Source organism: Lepidochelys kempii, chromosome 21 (genome assembly GCF_965140285.1).
Source record: "Lepidochelys kempii isolate rLepKem1 chromosome 21, rLepKem1.hap1, whole genome shotgun sequence".
NCBI lineage: Eukaryota > Metazoa > Chordata > Testudines > Cheloniidae > Lepidochelys > Lepidochelys kempii.
The window spans coordinates 2,783,356-2,803,340 of NC_136400.1; the positions used below are offsets into that span (position 1 = coordinate 2,783,356).

Genomic DNA, 19,985 nt, shown 5'->3' on the forward strand with positions numbered 1-19,985 from the left:
AAAGATGGGGCTTCCTCCTCTCCTCCTGGGGAAATTGCTCCATGGCCCAACAGGTGGGAATTTTTTTCTTCCAGTGGGCCACCTTCACCCTTGATATAAATTGGCACAGTCCAACCCAAGTCAATGGAATTTCAGCAGAGGTAAGTTTGGCCCATTCATCCTCAATGATTCTTTGTTTAGTTGGGATCATTGTTCCAAGTTATACTTTCCTGGGCCACTCTCTTGTATTCTTCCTTGTCTCTCACCTTACTGTTCACATTGCACCTTTCAGATAATTGCAGGTATCTGTGTCCCCGTTAGCTGTGCTCTACCCAGGTTGTACATTTGTAGTCCCTTTTACTTTCCTCCTAAGCCTGCATGTTTCTTTCCCCTTCAAGGGTCTGTGTTGCTCCTGGGGCTGCTCGATATGGAACGTCAAATGCAAAGTCAAGCTCAGGGAGACGCAAGGCTTTTGAGGGAAAGATGAGACAGGGCATGCAGGAACAATTCCTGCAGCCACTTCTCACACCAGACAGACAATTGAGGAGAGCAGGCAATTAGTCCTTTATTTTCTTCTTCTCTAAGCAAGAGCACTAGAAGGAGAGATTAAAACCACCCCCACCCCCACAAAAAAACAGGCTAATATACAGGGGAAGGGATTGAAGGGGATTTCCCCTCACCCCCTTTTTTGAGGTCCCAGAAATATCATGTCTGGTTTTGCCAAGTGCAGAAAAATGAAAACGAACAAGGAGGATTTGATCGGGAGCCTTGTATGAGGCATCCCAGTATTATTAAGCTGATCTGTGGAACAAAGAGAAAACAAGGGGCAGTTAATTTGCATGTGAGAATTCACTGACAAAGCCCCAGCTCAAGACAGAGAGGGAGAGCAATGCAGATGGCTTCCTGTCAAAGGGAAATGGATTTTCTGTGCAGATTTAGGAACACAAGGGCCTTTTCATTTCTATTTGCTTAAGCATTCCGTTGAGGGTCAGCAACTGAGGGTGGAGAGACACAGGCTTACAGCAGTGAGAGAGGAAGCGCTGTCTGAAGATTCATTAATAGAAGGGGTTTCTAGGGGTGGCCACAGCCCCCCATAGTCTAGTGGCAAGACAGTTGGGGTGTATGGGGCAGGATTCGATTTGGCCCTCTCCCTCACTGCCCTATTCTAGCAGATCTCTACAGACTCTGTTCAGAGGGCTCCCCTGACTCAACTCACAGCTTTCCAATCTTTTAACAAGGACTCTAGGTTTGAGCCCCTCCTTTGAGTCAATAGCATCACAAGAATGGAGCCCACTCCCCTGCAAACTTTTAATTTGCGTTGATTAGAGATGCAGCCACCTGCGGACTCTTGCTGCCTTGGTGGCCATGGTGTACTGTGTGAGTCGTCTCCATGTAGCGTGGATACATATGCCCAAGTAGGAAGATGTTTGGGCTGTTTGCAGAGGGAGAAATATGCTGTGTTTATAGTTTTGAGCCACATAGGTTCACAGCCTCCCTCTTTCCAACCCCTCTTTGCTGGAATTTAAGATTTGAAAGCACCGGAAGTTTCCTAAGAAAACCCAAACAAAGAAAGTAACCCCCCGCCCCTTATCAGACTCGAGTCTCAGGAGAAAAGTCATTGTGAAGCAGCATATTTTGCTGGATTTCAATTCAAGACCCAGGCCATTTTAAATGAAGCCCAGTGAAGACATGAACCTCAGTGACCCTTTTTGGATCGACCTGGTTTGAGTTCGCAATGTAGCCTCAGATCAGGGGAGTTCAGTGCAGACATTTCCTAGCTTTCTCGTTGCCCCTTGTTCCAGATGGTGCTGCTGCCTTGAGAAAGCTGCTGCAGTCACATGGACTCCACGGCACTGCTACACCGCCGGTTACGCTCTGGGCTGTGAATGACCATGAAGGGATGCACAGAAAGTTACCGCATGCACAGGGCTGTTACATGTGTTACATGATTAACATCATGCACTTGTGAGAGCACCAAGGCAGTGGCTGATGTGCATCCCAGCACAGCCCGTTACCAAGAGCAATGCTGTGAACATTTACCAAGGAAAATGGACTCACCACGGTAAGTTCAGTTGTTAACATGGATCCTCAGATGACACTTTGGGCCCAAAGCAGATCGGGCCCCATCCAAGTATCAGCAACAGTTTAGTTTCTCACTCTAACCCCTGGTTTTCTTACATGTAAAGTGAGTTGAGACCCTGAGTGGGCTCTGTCCTAGAACACAAACATGGCACTTCCCTGCGGGAGGACATGACAGTGGCACAAAGTGGGCATGGGGTGAGGTTAAAGGTCACTTAAAGAGGCCATCAGGGAGCATGGAGAAGAGAATCCCAGATGAGCAAATGCCAACGTTTGGCACCGACAATCTTGGAGCGGGAAGTCTTCTGTCTATCTTAGGTACCAGCTGCCTCATGATCTTGAAAGTGTTTATCCTCACAACAGCCTTATGAGGCAGGGCAGTGCTCTTATCCCCATGGTACAGATGGGGAAACTGAGGCCCAGAGAGGCTAAGTGACTTGTCCAAGGTCACATGGTGAGCCTGTGAGAAGAACCCAGGTCGGTCAGCCAGAGTCCTAACCACTGGTGCAAACCTTCTCCTGTTCCGCTATCGTTAGAGTGGCTACGGCCTGGACAAAAACAGGGCTACCTTCCCCCACATACTGACCTCCCATCAGCATTCCTGCAGGATGGAACTTCATTAGTAGGCCAGCAAAGCAGGGGCCTGTGGAGTATATAAGACCCACCACCACCTCACTGTGGGGAAACTTCTTGTTTTGGTTTTGAACTCTGTCTATAGAAGGAGCTTGGTTTCAGGCTACATTAGGCGCTCACGAATAATGTATGTTGTCGAGCGTCTAGCACTGCAGGTAACTGATCAGCTAGGAATCATGTACTTACATCTAAAATGAACTCATTTTAATGTACTCCTAACTCATCCTCTAAGCATTACCAGTGTCATTTCAGAAAAGCTGTTTGCATCCTAAAAATATGTTTCAGCAATGATAAAAAGTCAGCAAAAGCTCATTTCATTCACTGCCATTAATTCCAAGAGGGCTCAGCTATGCTCTTCTTTTTTGCTTTGATTTTCCCCCCCTCCAGTGAATCTTTTGCTCACGTAAGTTTCTAGGTAGATAACCACGTACTCTGTTTATCGATTGACCAGCTACAGCATATGGGCAACGGCAGTGTATAAGGTTCCTTCACACTGCTCCAGCAATGTAAGATACCTCTGTCCTGACCCAAACGTAGGGTGACCAGATAGCAACTATGAAAAATTGGGACTGGGGTGGGGGATAATTGGCGACAATATAAGAAAAAGCCCCAGATATCAGGACTGTCCCTATAAAATCGGGACATCTGGTCACCCTACCCAAACGGCACACTCCACAGGAGAAAAGATAGCTTGGCCTCTGCAACCTAGTCAGTCCTTGGTTTCTCAGCAAAAGAGACAGTGGTAAGTGACAGACTTTGTGTTGTGAACAGCTGTCTGCTAGAAAGTAGAGTGAAGGGTACCAACCTCACTCAGGCTGATGAACATGTCAGAGGTGGAGTTAGCTGAAAAATAGAAAAGTTTTCACCAAAAAATTGTCCCTTTTGCAGTCAACATTTTTCAGAATATTTTGACCAGCTCTATTCAGAGAGGAATAAACTCTGGTCCTTCCCATCTGACTTGTATTTGAATGAGTGGCTGATAATGGGAAAGCCTCCATCTCCCTTACTCAAGCCCCTCATTGTTCTCGATCATGATACTCATGTAATTTGCATAGTATTGATATGAAATCTAGTACCCAGTACTCCATAATACTTGGCACTTCTATAACCTTCCCTCTGAGCATCTCAAAGCACATTGCAAGCAAGCAAGTGGAATTACTCTGGATTTAAACTGCTCTAGCTGAGGTCAGACACTGATCTAGAGAACACAGCTCTGTATGTTGTTTTAGGTAGAGTTAGCATGTCTGCTATTAAAGGGGAACCACAGAACTCTGGTTTCAGCAAGTAAAACCTTGGCTTTCAGTTCCCTTTACACTATGACAGATTTAGGAATCCTTGAATTCTGCAGCAAATTCCTGGTGCAGAAAGGATGGACTGTCCTTTGGTTAGGGTAAAAAGCAGGGGCAGTGTTCTACCTGGATGTTCCCAGGCCATTCTGCAGGGCATGAAGACCAGAATTTTCAGAAGGGTTCAGCACGCACATTGGGGGCTAGGTGATCTGAAGAGGGGCTCAATTCCTATTCAGGCACCTAAATAAGCCATCAGATTTTTCACAAGTGCTCAGCACCCTACAGCTCCCTGGGAGCTGAGCACAACTGCAGGTGCATTCCATCTGAACACACAAACCATTCAGCACCATGGCACACCTCTTTATATTATGGGATGCAACCTGGACTTTTGAAGTCCTACCTAGCTCTTCCTGTAACACCCAGCAGCAGGTGACTTCTATCTCGAGAGGACTGGAACATTAAGCAGCAGTCTGTTGGCTAACTGCAAAGTCAGGTCAACTTGATTTTTCAAAAACAAAGGGCAGACTAATTAAACACAGGCGAGGCTTTTGTTCCTATTAAATAAAGTCAAAACTTTTCCTGCTTTGGGATTTATATAATTAGCTCCCCACACTGGTATGCTGATCCTTTCCAAGTAAAGTAAGGAAACAATGTTGATGCCCAGTATAGCTCCCTCTCCAGCCCCCAAAGTCAGTCTCACTAAGGTGAGTTGTCAAAAATGACACCTTAGAGTGGAAAAAGCCAATGTCCTTCAGAACATGCTCCTTAAGAATTATTACTGCTGTACTGGGGAATTTTCTTTCATTTCCCATTCTGTTTACTGTCTCTCCCCTCCCCCCCTTTTGTTTTTAACCAACAATACTGGTGTGAACAGTCAGGACACATCCCAAAAACCATGTGTGTGTGTCTGGAATAACACCATTGTGAAAGAGCAGATTGAAAAACAAAAAGCAGCTGTTTCACTTACTTATGTTTTTAATACTGCTCAACAAGCAAAGGTGTTGAGAAGTTGAGACAAAGACAGCCATTTACTATAGCTGTCTATATCTACTTCTGTCTCTTCTCATTCCTCACTCAAAGTTACACCCACACAAAAGCTACAGCTCATGTTGTGGGAAATGTCTGAGTGACTAATGAAGCCTCAGTTGACACGAGTGTAAAGCTGGAAAGATGTCATGGCCTCAGGTAGAGTTTGATGGCTGAGATGATCTTTCTAGCTTCATCTAGTTTCAAGTTGCAGCCAGGAAACTGTCACAGTACAAAAATGTTAAACAATCACTTGAGAAGTGAGCTATTTTGGTATCTGTACCGATCTACAGTGAATAAAAATTAAATGAGCACAAAGATATATTATTGACTTATTTCCTTTCTTTTCTTCTCTGCAAGACTCTTAGCAAGACAGTAGCTGTACAGTCTGATGGGAACTTTTAATGGCTTGACCACAACACTCAGGAAAACTTTCCCAGAGGCCACGTTTTACCAAATCCCTGTTCAGTTTGTCATGTGCTTGCTGTACCCTTTCCCCTCATTGCTGATTGCCTTCTGTTGCTATTTGTGCATAAACAGAAGTGCTCTCTAGCACTGCTTTCCACCACTGACATCAATTATTCTCTTTCTTGTCAATGTTTCAATAAAACGCTGGCTTTTTCTGTTACTGTTCATTATTTAGAGGTTCTTCTTTTATATCAGACATCCTTGGGGTGGAAGTCTCTCTCCTACATCAGAGTTTCTTGCACCATCCTGTGAACTATTTGGTGGGCTAGATGGTTCCATGCTCAGATCCAGTCTGGTAATTCTTATCTTTCTCCTTCTGTTTAAGATTATTATTAGGAACAGTATTTGTGGTAGGAGAACGCATTCTCTAGATCCATCTGATGCTTTGAACTCTTAGAATAAGAGACTCATAGCTCCAGAGATTGAACCAAATGGAACCAAGCCATCTTTTCCCAACTCACTACTAGTTCAGGATTGCCCCACGTGATCTAGTCTCCAGTGCTCTGTCCAGTTTGGTTTTAAAATGTCTCAAGTAACAGAGGTTCTAGCTATCTGTCCCCTCACAAAGCCAGGTACAAAGATTTCATGCCTACAGTGCAACTCATGGAAGATCATGTGTTCACCAGTTTTGTCAGAAGCAAAATACTTTATGGTTTGCCTCCAAGTTTTTGTTTTGTTTTCATTATGCTGTTTCTAGAAAGATTGGAAAGGTAGTTTGAATAGGAGGAACTGAGCTGCAAAATTTTCCACACATTTTCATCCACGAAAATTTTAGCCTCAGTTGAATTTACAAAATCTTGAGAGAATTATGTCCTGAGCAGCTCCACACAGTGCCATTCCCAGGACTTGCTCGTTGAAATAGACTCAGTAGATTTTAGTTCGCGGGAGGGAATTCGTTCATTCATGCTAAGCCCCGCAAATTGAATGCCAGGCACTGCCAAGTATCCCTTTTGTTTAGCTAGAACGCACTCCAGCTGCCACTCCAGCCAGGCAGAATAAATATAATTAGGAGCATGGTGTCCTCCCAAATTTGCGTCTCTTCTGGAGGCTGCCACAGGATTGACAGAGGTCTGACTCTGATCTCTTGTTCAGTTGTTTTACACAGATGTAAATCCATCGAGTGGAGTGGCGTTACTTCCAGTTTACACTGCTGCCGCTTGAGAGATTTCTTTTCTCCCGAGACAGAGCAGAGTCTGTCCCTCCTGAATAGCCAGGTTCATTGTGCTACCTGTTTTGGTTTCTGGGGCTTGTGGAAGAGTGCCCTGTGGCGCTGAGGGATACTGTGGAGATGTTTTTTTAATACATCTGCACATTTGAGCGTGATAGTTTAGATGATGCAATATTCCCCTACCCACAGCGGGATGCTCCCTGTAATCAGCAATGGTCTCTCTCAGACATTTGGGGTGAGGGTCCAGCAGATCAGACCTTTATCCAAGCAAGCTGCACTTCTTGAATCTGAAGACTATGGAATCTTGTAAGAATAGTCTCTCCTGAGATTTCTGCTGCTTCCTGCTTCATCTCAGCACCGCTGTGGGAATCGATTTCCTCATGGAATCAACCAGCAGCAGGGAGAACAAAAAGTAATGGGGACTAAATAAATAGATACCCCTGAACTTCTAAACATCAGTTTGGCCAAGTCCATTAATCTTTTTATGCTTCAGTTCCCCATCTTTAAAATGAGGGTAATACTTCTCTACCCCACAGGAGTATAGCGATGATAGTCACAGATTCATGGCATGTGCTCAGATACAACAACAATGGGGCTATTTAAGTTCATAGGTAGACAGACAAGTAGAGCTAAGTATCCTTTTTCGATTCTGGATCAGGTTTGGGCTCTGGGCAGGCAAAGCCCAATAAACCCTGGCCAAATCTGGAAAAGGACGTATGTTCTCCTCTCTCTGGCCATATGAGTGTGCCTATAAAATAGGCAGCAAAATGGAGGCTTTGTTTGTCTGTTTAGAGAAACCAGTCTGAGAGACCACAGAGATCCTTCTCTTCTGTTGATTTTCAAAACTTTATATGAGGCTTTAGTGAGCCATGCTCTGGGCGTGAAGTATGTTCAGTGATCAAGACTGGATAAAATTCCATTAGAGGTAAAAATGTTGTCAAACTGTGTGCTGGAAAATATATATCTAAGCTGAGAAACTACTTAATCAATTCAGAGCAACGCTCTAGGACATTTCCCCCAAGACCGTAATGCTGTTTGCAAATTGTGAAGAACACCTCCGGCCACTCCTGGCATGGACTTCTGATGGATTTCAAAGAAAAATGGGGCTGACAATGTGGGTCTGTGTTTAATGTGAAAAGGGATTTGAAGATGAAAAGTCAACTGGCATGAAAGATTGCAGGGCAAATGTAAAGGCAGTAAAGCATGTGGGTGGTCTGAGAGCATGTAATAGGATATGGGTTAGGAAGACAAATACATTCAGGATTCTGGAGTTTAATAAAATAGTTACTTTAACTCAATCAGGAAGGTATAAGAAGGAATATGGTAAGAGAATACAGTTAAATCCCTGAAGAAGAGAATGATGCAAATGAGAAAGAGCTTGTGAAATTACTGAAACAGTGAACACCAGACACACCCACACACCAAACATAACACTCATGAATGATTCAAGGTAAGTCGCCATCAACTGCAGAGTTTAAACTGAAAGCTGCTGGTGTGAGCAGAGCTTTATCCAGGGGTGAATGCTACTGGGCAGCAGGCAGAAAACAGCTCAGTGCTCCATCAAACCTTCCTGTTTGCCCTCTGCGCTCTTTCCTTCCATGTGCCAAAAGATGGCAGTGTGCTGGAAGGACAGTCTGGGCATATTCTATGTTACGAGAGGGGTCATCTGCCTGGCACAGCCACTGACAGTGGAGCTGTCGGTTGCATCCAGCCCAAGTGCACAGACAACGCTGAAACCCACTGAGCTGTTACAGTGACCTGGTCTGAAGGGTTGGTATGCATGCGCACACCCATGCATGTACATGCTAAAGGGAGCCCTCTCATCTGTATTTCCACTGCATTGACCGGGAAGATTCAATGTTACTGGGGACTTCGTGTGTCTTATGCGGTCTTGTATTAAAATCCTCTAACACAAGAAGGAAACGGGCGCTGCCTCATTTCCAGTGGCTCTCTATGAGATGCTTCCCTTTGTTAGGAAGATACAAGACGTTCAAAAATCCTCAGCACTTCTTGACAACTGCATAATGCTGTTGCATAAACTCTCTGGCTAAGTGAGTATACTGCTATGAAATCATAGTTTGCATTTGCACACCTTTCATTCAAGGATCACAAAGTCCTTTACAAATGTAGTTTAACCCTCAACTCTCTCAGAGGTAGGCTGGTATTATTATACCCATTTAACAGAATAGCAGACTGAAGCAGAAAGATATTGAGTGACTTCCTCAAAGTGAGAGATTGGTAGAGCTGGGCATAGAACCCAGCCCTGGCTCCTGACTTCACAATCCCCTGCTTCAACCAATAGGCCACACTGTTTTCCTTGAGTGTGTACAAACAGCAAAGAGCACAGGGCCAGATTCTCAATAGCTTAGTCCCATGACTGCAGCTAGATTTTTAGAAGGGCTCAGCATCCAGATGCAAGGAACTGAGCTGCTTCATAAAGCTAAAGTTATGGCAGTGATTGTTACAAAGAAACAAAGAGTTCTAAAGTCACAGTAAACGCGATTATTTTGAAGCTAAATATTAAGAGTCAATTGCTCCATTCTCTCTCATTTACAAGCTAGAAAAATCCCTCTCTGGTGCTAGTTAATTTAACACACCTGTTAAATTGGATTTATGGGCAGATACTGGTGTGAACAAACACATATGGCCTCATTATAAAAAGGAATTCTGTAACTATTCCTAAATCACTATTGTATTTCTATCGGTTACCACTGATCTACTCAAATACCTTATTGAAGAAGTTCCTCTTTAGCAACAGGCTAATAGAATCCATACCATCTCTAACCCCTAATAAAGTGAGGTCTCAGGCAATGAATTAACAGTGTTTTCCCCCCTTTCATAGAATCATAGAATATCAGGGTTGGAAGGGACCTCAGGAGGTCATCTAGTCCAACCCCCTGTTCAAAGCAGGACCAATCCCCAATTTTTGCCCCAGATCCCTAAATGGCCCCCTCAAGGATTGAACTCACAACCCTGGGTTTAGCAGGCCAATGCTCAAACCACCTAGCTAACCCTCCCCCACAATGCATTTGACAGTGTGTGACTGAAAGAATGACTTGCTTATTTGAAGCAGCAAGGTACATCTCCCAGCCCATTCCTATCCCCTTTTCCTGATAAATATTCTTGACGAAAGGTCTTGCTTTTTTAATATGTAAGTAACATGTATAAGAACTGACAGTGCACACATTGCTTAATGTCCAAGACACAAAACAAGGCAATGTCCAGTACAGGAATTTTGCAACCTACAATTCAGGGTGTACTGGGAAACAAAGAAGGGAGAATTTTATATTCATGCATGTATATTTAAGCATATGAGTATCACTTGTTGCCAGTGGACTTAGCATAGAGGAACCTTAAACACACTGACAGTGGCAGTGCCAATTGAAGTCAAGGCACTCACATGCTTAAAAACAAATGTGGAAGAGTTTTCAGGATCAGGGGCTTGGTTCTGATATTTTTCAATGTATATTAACTGATTTCTTGGTGGCACTGAAGGAGGAGTGGATCTTTAGGAGGAACTTCAAAGAGGACATGCAAATGCATTAATCAAACTGCAACAAAACTCATCAGATTCATTAGGAAGGGCTACAGAATTTTTAGAGATTTGCAATATTTAGTGAACAAATAGGGCTTGGATTTTCAAAAGACCCTGAAAGTCAATGGGATTCAGGCACCTACCTTACTTAGGCTCCTTTGAACATCCCAGCATTAATTAGGAATTAGACATCTAAATGCCATTTATTTATGCCTCAGAAGATCTACCCCCTGGAACTCTTTGGACTTCACCTAGTGCCAGAAGGGCTTGATAGTTCGAAAAGAAATTTTAAAAACTGGGGAAAGTAAGTTACCATTCCTTCCACAAAAATATTAATGTGTCATTCGGAAGATAATTCGATTAATCATTTTATAAGATTCTCACACTCGAATAGAAATTACAACCCAACACGAAAGAGAATAGATGTACTTTTTTTAAAAAAAATGCACAAATATACTTATGAAGATGAAAGGCTCCTAAATTATTCTATTCTGAATAGCTAGGGTATATATGATTCAATTTTATGGCACCTCTTATCATTACTCAGCTTGAAATAGGAGATACCACATTTTAATTGCTAGAGATTAGTGTGAATATAGTGTCAGACAGCTAAGCACATCTCTGGCTAAGGCTCGCTGCTGGGTTCCATCTTTCCTTCGCCTTTTGAGAGCTATTTTCCTTATGTCTTTATTAGCATGCATGTCAACTCCAAATGGAGGGAATTATACCAGAATCTATGTGGAGTTCAGTTTTTTGTTTTTTGTTTTGTTTTTTAATAGCCTTTAGGAAATATAATGCTCTCAATAAGATGAAAATATCATAGCCTTCAGACATTTTGGAGACGAATCAAGCAGTAAATACGAGCACTAACATTAACACTAAGGTCGGGATGTAAGCACACTGAAGTCAGAGTCTGGAGTAAATGGAAGCCACAGGGGGCTGAGACTACCCTTCATGTGTCAGTGAAATTAATACAATACAAAACGTTGCCATAGGAATCAGCGTCTCCACAGCCAATGTGGAAACATTCTGCCTTGTGAGCAAAACCAGGGATATTCCTGAATTGATCTGTTCCGGTCCATGCTGCAGCCAGTCATAGCACACACACACACCCGAGAATGGCCTCAGAGAGATTTTCACCACCAGGCAACACAGCACACAGCTTGTTCAGAGATGGACAAACTTGTCCAGGTTAATCTCATACCCATGTGAACATCACAGGTTCAAAAGCTGACACAGGACACTGATGGGTTGGCATTACATGTAGGAGGAACAACCAGAAAAATCCAGTAGAAAGACGGGATGAACGACTCAGAGGAAGGGCAAAGGGAGAACATCATATTGTAGTGAAAAAATACATTAGATTTACAAAGAAGAATGGGTTGTGGTTAAGACACCGGACTAGGACTCACATAACCCAGGCTCATTCCCCAACTCTGCTGTGGACTCCCGGTGAATCTCAGTTGCCCCATCTGTAAAATGAGGACAAGAATCCTTCCTTAAACCGTCCTATGCATTTAGATGGTAAAATCTTTAGGGTAGAGACTGTATCTCATTGTGTGTATGCACAGAGCGCAGCTGAACCTCTAGTTACAATTTATGCCTACATGCCTAAATACAGCTAGCAAAAGTTGACAATCTCAGACTCCCTGAAGCTCCCCTCTCTCGATAGAAAAATAAAAGCTCCCCTTCCCTCAGCAAATTCTGATTAGAAAAGAAAAGAGAGGGAGGGATTTATTGCAACACAAAACAACAAGAAACCTACACCATAGACCCAGCCCCCAGTACCTTCCCTTCAAGCATGCATCCTGCCACTGGTTTATATACCCCTGTGGCTCTTAACCTTTCCAGACTACTGTACCCCTTTCAGGAGTCGGATTTGTCTTGTGTACCCCAAGTTTCACCTCACTTAAAAACGACTTGCTTACAAAATCAGACATTAAAATACATGTGTGTCAGCACAATACTAGTGAAAAATTGCTGACTTGCTCATTTTTACCGTAGACTTATAAAATAAATCAATTGGAATATAAATATTGTACTTATATTTCAGTGGATAGTATCTAGAGCAGTATAAACAAGTCATTATCTGTATGAAATTTTAGTTTGTACTGACTTTGCTAGTGCTTTTTATGTAGCCTGTTGTAAAACTAGGCAAATATCTAGATGAGTTGATGCGCCCTGTGGAAGATCTGTGTACACCCCACAGGTGAGAACCACTGATATACCTCTCCCTTGTTTCACGCATCCAGGCAGAGTTCCACTGGGCAGTGTCTGCTGGCTCCCTTGACAGCTTTGAGGAGCAGTGGGCGCTGTCCGGGGTTCTCTGCTCAGTGTCCCCATTCAGTACCCTCATTTTGAACCTCTGACCCTCACTCCAATCCCTGTTTTTCATTAGTTGTTCCCCGTAATTAGTTGGTCCCTGGGTCCAGTGGTCCCTCCTGCTAGGCTTGGGGAGGGGCCTTTAGTAGTGGGTGGGCTTGTGCCCACCCACTTCCCGGGTTTTTCCAATAAGACCTTACTCATACAAGGGAAACAGGTACTGCTAATCAGGTTTTTGCACATTCCTCCACAGAACTCTTGCCGTCTCATTAAGCCCAACTGGTGGATAACTGGCAGCAGCTGCAAGGCTTCTGGCTGCTTGGGGAAGGCCTGTATTTTTAACCTCTTTTTTTTTTTTTTTTGCTACACATTGCACAGGGTTTCATGCATTCCAGCCAAGAATTCACAACTTCAGCAGAGAACCACTGCCACCTTCCAAAGCTAAATAAACTGCTGTTAATTTCCACAAAAATCTCCCCTGGAAGGGGATTTTGTCTGGGTAGGTCTACTTCTTATTGCAGTGTGGACATGCCCTCTGTCTCTCCAATAGGCTCCAGCATGCTCCTGTCACCAGTTCTCATGCCCTTTGGTCACAGGGCATGGAACTCCCCCTTGCTGCTGGGGGACTTCAGCCTCCCCCAGGGTTTGAATTTGGAAAAAGACAGCAAAAAGTGTCTGATCTGCTGAGACCACTCAGTGTGGATCCTGAAGCAGGGATTCTCAAACTTCATTGCACCGTGACCCCATCTGACAATAAAAATTACTACACGACCCCAGGACTGGGGACTTAAGCCTGAGCCTGCCTGAGCCCCACTGTCTGGGGGAGGAGCAGAGCTGAAGCCCAAGGGCTTCAGCCCCAGGCAGGGGGCCTGTAACCTGAATCCCAACACACAGGGCTGAAACCCTCAGGCTACGGTCTCGGGTGCTGGGGCTCTGGCTTTGGCCCCAGCAAGTCTGAGCCAGCCCTGGTGACCCCATTAAAATGGTACTGCTACCCACAGTTTGAGAACCGCTGTCTTAAAGGATGGAAGGCCTAAAAGGGCGTGGGAGGGGGAGAGGGAGGAGGAGGAGGAATTTATCCAAACTTGTTTTTAATCTGTCACGGGATTAATTTGGATTAAAGCCAGTTTACAAAGCATCCAAATCAGTTTGCCTGACCTTTGTTCCAAGGACCTGCAGTTTTGTAGCTTTGAGATCAGCAGTTTTGATCGAGGAACCTAAGGTAAAATCTACTGTCCAATTATTCTTGAAAAACCTTCTAAGGGAGTAATGAATCTTCTGCTACATTATTCCAACCAAATGACATATTTCACTCAACCATCCCCAAGAAGGAAAAGATATTAGACATAGCTGCTCATTACAATTCTCAGTTTCTTTGCAGAAAAAGCCAAGCAAGGTGCCAGTCTCCTCCCGCATCCAGTGCTCTGGCTCCAGCCCCAGTCTGGGATTCTGCAGGCTGTAGGCATAGCACAATGAATGGGATTTTAATTTGGAAAGAATATCCCAAATGTATGCAGTGTCATTGAAAGTCCAACGGCAAAATTAAAGCAGGTTTGCTGAGGGGACTGGATGGCTGGTGGTGAGGAGATACAAAGATCTCTAAATCAATGGAGCTTTTCACTTCTTGGGCTCCAATCCTGGAAGCTTCTCTGCATGCCTGTGCTGAACCCAGCCAAAATCACTATGATGTTGCATGGGAACAGGGGAATGACAATGAAGAGTAGCTTGCAGGATTTGGCTCCAACCTCATCCTGAGTTCAAATCTGACCAAGACTGTGGTGACAAAAGTCATTGGATGGCAACTGAGTGGCCTAGGTGAGATAAGCTGAGTCTTTAGCAATATGAATGAGACCAAGTGTTTCCAGCCCAGCTGTTAGTGGACAGATGTTCATGTAATGACAAACCAATCAAACCTGGACCCCACCACTGAGGCCAGACAAACCCTGGTCTTGAGATTTTCAATGCCAATTAGTTTTCCCTATGTGACCACATCCACTTGCTTGCTTTGAAAATCTCGCCCTGGCACTGGATTCTGACCCATCGTGGTGGTTCCTCCGGAGCATTTGCAAGCTGGGACTGCCCTAGATGTGCACACTGCTTCAAAAACAGCATGCAGTTTCCTGTGCTATCCAGTGCCTGAAATTGACTTCAGCTTTTTTCTCTCAAAGAAAAAAGGAAAATGATACACTGAGGCTCTGCCATTATCCTGCACAGGACAGATAATAATAATAAAAAACACCCTCCATCATGCAATCTCCTTTTAGATCTTGCAAGAGGGTAACAGACAATCATAATTAACAGGGCTTTTTTCTCCCCCCTTCCCGCCCCAAAGCCATATAACTGATGTAGAAACTTTAAAGCTTGAAGCAATACTTACAGGGAGAAGATGAAAAGCTGCTCAGAATATAAATTTGAGTGTCAGATGGAAATTACAGCCCCAATTCATCCTCCTTTATTACTGGGCTCTGTGGGTTTAATGGGAAGCGAATACAGTTACTTTCCCCTGTCTTGGGGGAAAAATGACATTCCATTTGGTCTCCAAAAATACACATTATTTAACTTATAAAATATTTAATCTAAGTAATTAATCCTCTCATGACAGCACTTTGCACATTTTCTCTGGCAATCCACACTTCAAGGGCCTATAGTTGCAGTAAACTTTGTTTCCGTTTTCACATGAAATTAATCAAAGGCACATCCTGAATTATTCAGGAGCTGAGTGAAGCCTGCTTGTCATGGCTTGCAAAGAGAAAACTCCCGTTTCTTTCACAGCTCACCAATATGACCACTCAAGTCAGTATGGCAACTAATATAGCAGAGTTCCTGTTGACCACATGAATGGTGGATCATCACTGTAGCATGTAAGGTTTCTTTTTCCCTTGGTCGATAAGGCTTAGCTTTTCTTATTTGTTGGGTTTAGATATGTCTTCTATGACTGACTATCGGGAACTATCGAGCAGGAAGATGGACTGGACTGGATGGGATCTAACTGGTTATTTTATCTCTATCTTCTGTAAGTCTGTTTATTCACAGGTCAGACATTCTCTCTCATTTTTTCTCTCTTTAGCTCATTAAAACTAGTCCAGGTTTTTGTGCAGGAAGAGTTCTAACAATAGTGCCACACATTTAAAAGAAAAAACCCTCTCTTTTTTCTGGTTAAAAGTTCAATTCTGCCTGTGGTGAAGCTTTGCCAAACTCAGCAAAGACAAGAGATGAAGTTTTGCTTTGAAAAAAAAAATCAAAATTTAAAAATGGTCCAAAAATATGAATTTTGATGCCTCAATTACTGTCCCTGACTTTCAGCCATCTCTGCCAGGTATGAGTTATACCAGGGGTAGGCAACCTATAGCACGTGTGCCAAAGGCGGCATGCGAGCTGATTTCCAGTGCCACTCATTGGGTCCTGGCCACTGGTCCCGGGGGCTCTGCATTTTAATTTAATTTTAAATGAAGCTTCTTAAACATTTTAAAAACCTTATTTACTTTACATACATACAATTTCAGTTACACATTACAGACTTATAGAAAGAGACCTTCTGAAAACACTAAAATGTATTACTGGCATGCAAAACCTTAAATTAGAGTGAATAAATGAAGACTGGGCACACCCCTTCTGACCCCCAAGTTATACAGTAAGTGATTAGTGAATTTATTCAAGCATGATCTGATCCCAACAGAAACACAGTGGTCTCAATTTTCTTTCATTTTCAACTGCATAAATCCAGAGTAACTCCTCTGGCTTTACTGCCTTACTCTGGATTTACAAATAAGAGCAGAGGTCACACTGACTTGTTAGGTTGGCCTCACGCCTGCAAACAGAACCACATGGGTGTACTCTTGTGCTCGCAAGAGAATTTAGTGGGGCTCTCCCTGAGCACAGGGCTCCACACATGAGGTTTTCTTTGCAGGACTGGAGCCTCACAGCCACAGCTCAAAGGGATATGGTTCCCTGCCTGGTGTGTCACCAATGGACATGAAATTAGGTCCCACATTGCACTTACATCCCAGCATCAAGAGCTCTAGATCTTTCTTGACATAAGCTATTTTACTTTGTGTAATCTCCAATTCCCTCCCCCCTTACACCCAAAGAGTAAAGCCTCTTCTGCAACAAGCACCTTCACAAGAAACCCCCCCACTCCTCCTGAGCAGCTCAGGGACCTATCCTTGAGCTAGTTATAGTATAATGGGAAGCACTGAAGCCAAGCAAATGACTTGAGTGCCTCAGAGGTGAAAGATGTATATTGGGCACATATGTTCCTCCTTCCTGTACAATAGCACATCAGTTTCACATATCAAAGAGGGCCAGATAGACACTGGAGAAATAAATTTACATTGAAAGTGGAGGAAATGAATTCTTACATAAACAAATAAATCCCCATTCTTGACTTTCAACATGAAGGCTTTACGGTGGCTCTCTCACCCTGGCACAGTACCCTTTAAGAGGCAGGGTAGATGACAGCTGTTTATATTTTTGATGCTGCCTGATTATTTTTTGAAATCCAAAGCATTACCATGTATTAAATTCCAGAATTGAGCTTGCATTCGTATATACCAAGGAAGGAAAAGAAGAGGTTTTACCACTTGCATCATTTATGAACAGCATAATATCAGGATATCTAATTAAAATCAGCTTCCAAATGGAAAGCTATGTTCAACAAGATACGTGTATGTATTTTTCATAAATCCATAAAATCTTATTCGCGATCATACTCATATTTTTTCACCATTAAAGTGCATTCTGTCACTGTGCCGTAATGCTGCAGTAGATTCTTTGCTGCATCAAGACAATGAGTTACAAAGCCAATTGCTCTACATTTAAGTTGCTGCCGTGGGACAGGAAGGATATACTTGAATGTCATCCGCACCCCCACCCTCTGTTCTGCCGGCTGCGGCAAATCGGCGGCAGCTTCTCCCTTTTGCCGTCCCTGGCGGCAGCTTTTGTTCACTGCTTGGGGCGGCAAAACCTGTAGAGCTGGCCCTATTTACAAGTACAAGGTACTATATGCATTACCTGAAACTACACTGAACCAGTCAGCTTTCTGCCTTGCTTTTCTGGGACCATGGTGTACTCCCTATCTTCTTGTTCTGAACATATGCATTCCAGGTACTAAAGGGCATGGAGGTACCCCCTAGGTTTGTTACCAACTCCCTTCCTCTTGCTATGGTAAAGCACTCATCTGTCCTGGTCTTGAAAGCTTCCCCATTTGCTTTACCCAAAACTTTCTTCAGTGAATGCAAGAGATTATGGGATACTTAGCATAAGAGATCACATGGGTTATGTGAAAAGTATAGGCTCAGTAAAACTATACAACTACTAGAATTTTGTGTTTAATGCTATTTGTGCTTACTCCATACCAGCATACACATGGCGTGGGTACACCATAGATACACGTACTAGCCCAACATATATATTAGTCAACAGTGTATCGATCCATGTAGTGTAGTCACTCCCCTGCGACAGCTAGCTCTTCCTCATCCTGTCCGTCTCTCCTACAGTTTTCTATTAGTATCCATCACCGTAATATCCAAGTGTTTCGTGGTGTTGCTTTCTATTAAACCAGTTCACATTTCCTGGAATAGGTGATGGTAAGTTTGCTCTGTGTCTGAGAGGCTTTTAAGGTGCCACTAGTACTCCTTTTCTTATTGTTTTACCTATGACTCTTTGCACTGATTTCAAGCACCAGCACATCAGAAAGGGGAACAACTAGAAAATCCAGCCTGAGATTCCATACCACCTCTCCTGTACTATGTGCTAACAAAGTCAAAGCTCCAAAGGAGTGTTTGAGGGGGGTAAAGGGTTCCTTCAGCCTCCCCATTTCCCTGGGGGGCTCTAAATGAGACATCCATTCCCTCAGGGTCTCCTACCTGTGCTGAATGGGTTTCAGTTACTCCCTTGACAGCAGAATTCACTCTTCAGAAGTGTGTGAAAGCTCTAAGGCCCAGCTTTCCGAGGAGTTGAGCATTTGCAACGCCCTCTGGAGATCAAATGGAGTTGTAGCTGGCCAGCACCTGTTTAAAATCAGGTCCTTGGGGTATTTGAGCCTGCACCTGATCTCCCTGTGGTACATCAGCACTGACGTGAGTGGAGTCACTCCTGATTGACACTGGTGCCGAACAGGAGAAACAGGCCCCTGGTGAATGCAGATAGTTTCCACTGCCAAGAAGGAGAGATTGAGTCTATGGAAGAAATAGAAGGAGCATGAGAAAAATAATAGCCAGCTCTTCCCTAATGAAACAGTCAGAATGTCTTGCTTAAAATATAGTTCTTTGCATGACTCCTCAAGAAGCGACAATAAAGAGAATTTTCAGCTCAAAAATTAAGGCCCGGAGGTGAAAACTTCAAAAGAGTTCAGCTCTGGATCCAGTGAAAGCCTTGTACTACTGTAGGAGCCAAGATGATGATGTTTTGATAAAGTATTTCAAAACTTTTCCAGCTCTGTGATCAGATTGACTCCAGGAGGAGGCCAGTCAGTGGCCAGCTTTATAAACATAAGCAGCGATGGGGATTCAAAACACATCAAACCCCTTGAAATTATAAAAACATATTGTGTGAAACAGAGGAAAGAGAGAGAGCAAAGTGTACTCAGAGTCATCCGATGCTGAAAAGGTTAAGTAAGACGCTTGAAACAAAATGTTAGAGATTAATCGAACATAAACACTTATAGACTCAAATGTACAAAGCAATCCTGTTAAAACACTATGGACCAGATTTTCACAGTGTTCAGCACCCAAAAATCAGGGCTGGATTTTCAGAATAGCTGAACTGCCATTCAGAGACTTGCTGGGGTTTTCTGGAAATTTGGTCATAAGTGTCACCATGGGAGCTGCTGGGTGCTCAGCACTTTTGTAAATGTGCTCTGTATTCTGCTGCCTGGCCATACAGGAAGAAATAAGCCCTTAGGCTTTCCATTATAGTCAATAGAAAGGTTTCAGAGTAACAGCCGTGTTAGTCTGTATTCGCAAAAAGAAAAGGAGGACTTGTGGCACCTTAGAGACTAACCAATTTATTAGAGCATAAGCTTTCGTGAGCTACAGCTCACTTCTTCAGATGCATATCGTGGAAACTGCAGCAGGCTTTATATATACACAGAGAATATGAAACAATACCTATTCCCTTTGATTGAATGGGTATTGGCTCAGGCTCTCTTACCTACAGAAACGTGCGTTTCCACTGCTATAATTCACCGCATTGAAAGATGCCTAAGTAGTGCATCTCTCTGCCTTGCTTTAGATATTTGCAATATCTCCACCTGCTGTGAAGGAAACCAAGAATCCCACACCAGGGCCTGGCAAGGAGAATAGCAAGCATCTGGGATGAAGCTAAATGGAGTGGAGAGTTTGTGCTCCACAGAAAGAAACAATGCTGAAAAGTTCTATTTTTTTCCTACAATTATATATGGTCAGAACTGAACCGATGCCTCAGCATGGCACTGGACAATGCTGTTCTGCTGGATGAGGCATAAAACCCAATTCCTTGATCATCTGGT

At 43.5% G+C, this 19,985-nt stretch overlaps 1 protein-coding gene across 1 annotated transcript in view; it reads right to left on the reverse strand.

The window, feature by feature from the left end:
* Nucleotides 1-19,985, reverse strand: part of CTTNBP2NL (CTTNBP2 N-terminal like) — a 214,578-nt gene that overhangs the window by 167,294 nt on the left and 27,299 nt on the right. The window contains exon 2 of the mRNA XM_073320254.1: nucleotides 14,877-14,964. The gene's annotated coding sequence lies outside the window, so the exon portion shown is untranslated. The remainder of the gene's footprint in view (nucleotides 1-14,876; nucleotides 14,965-19,985) is intronic.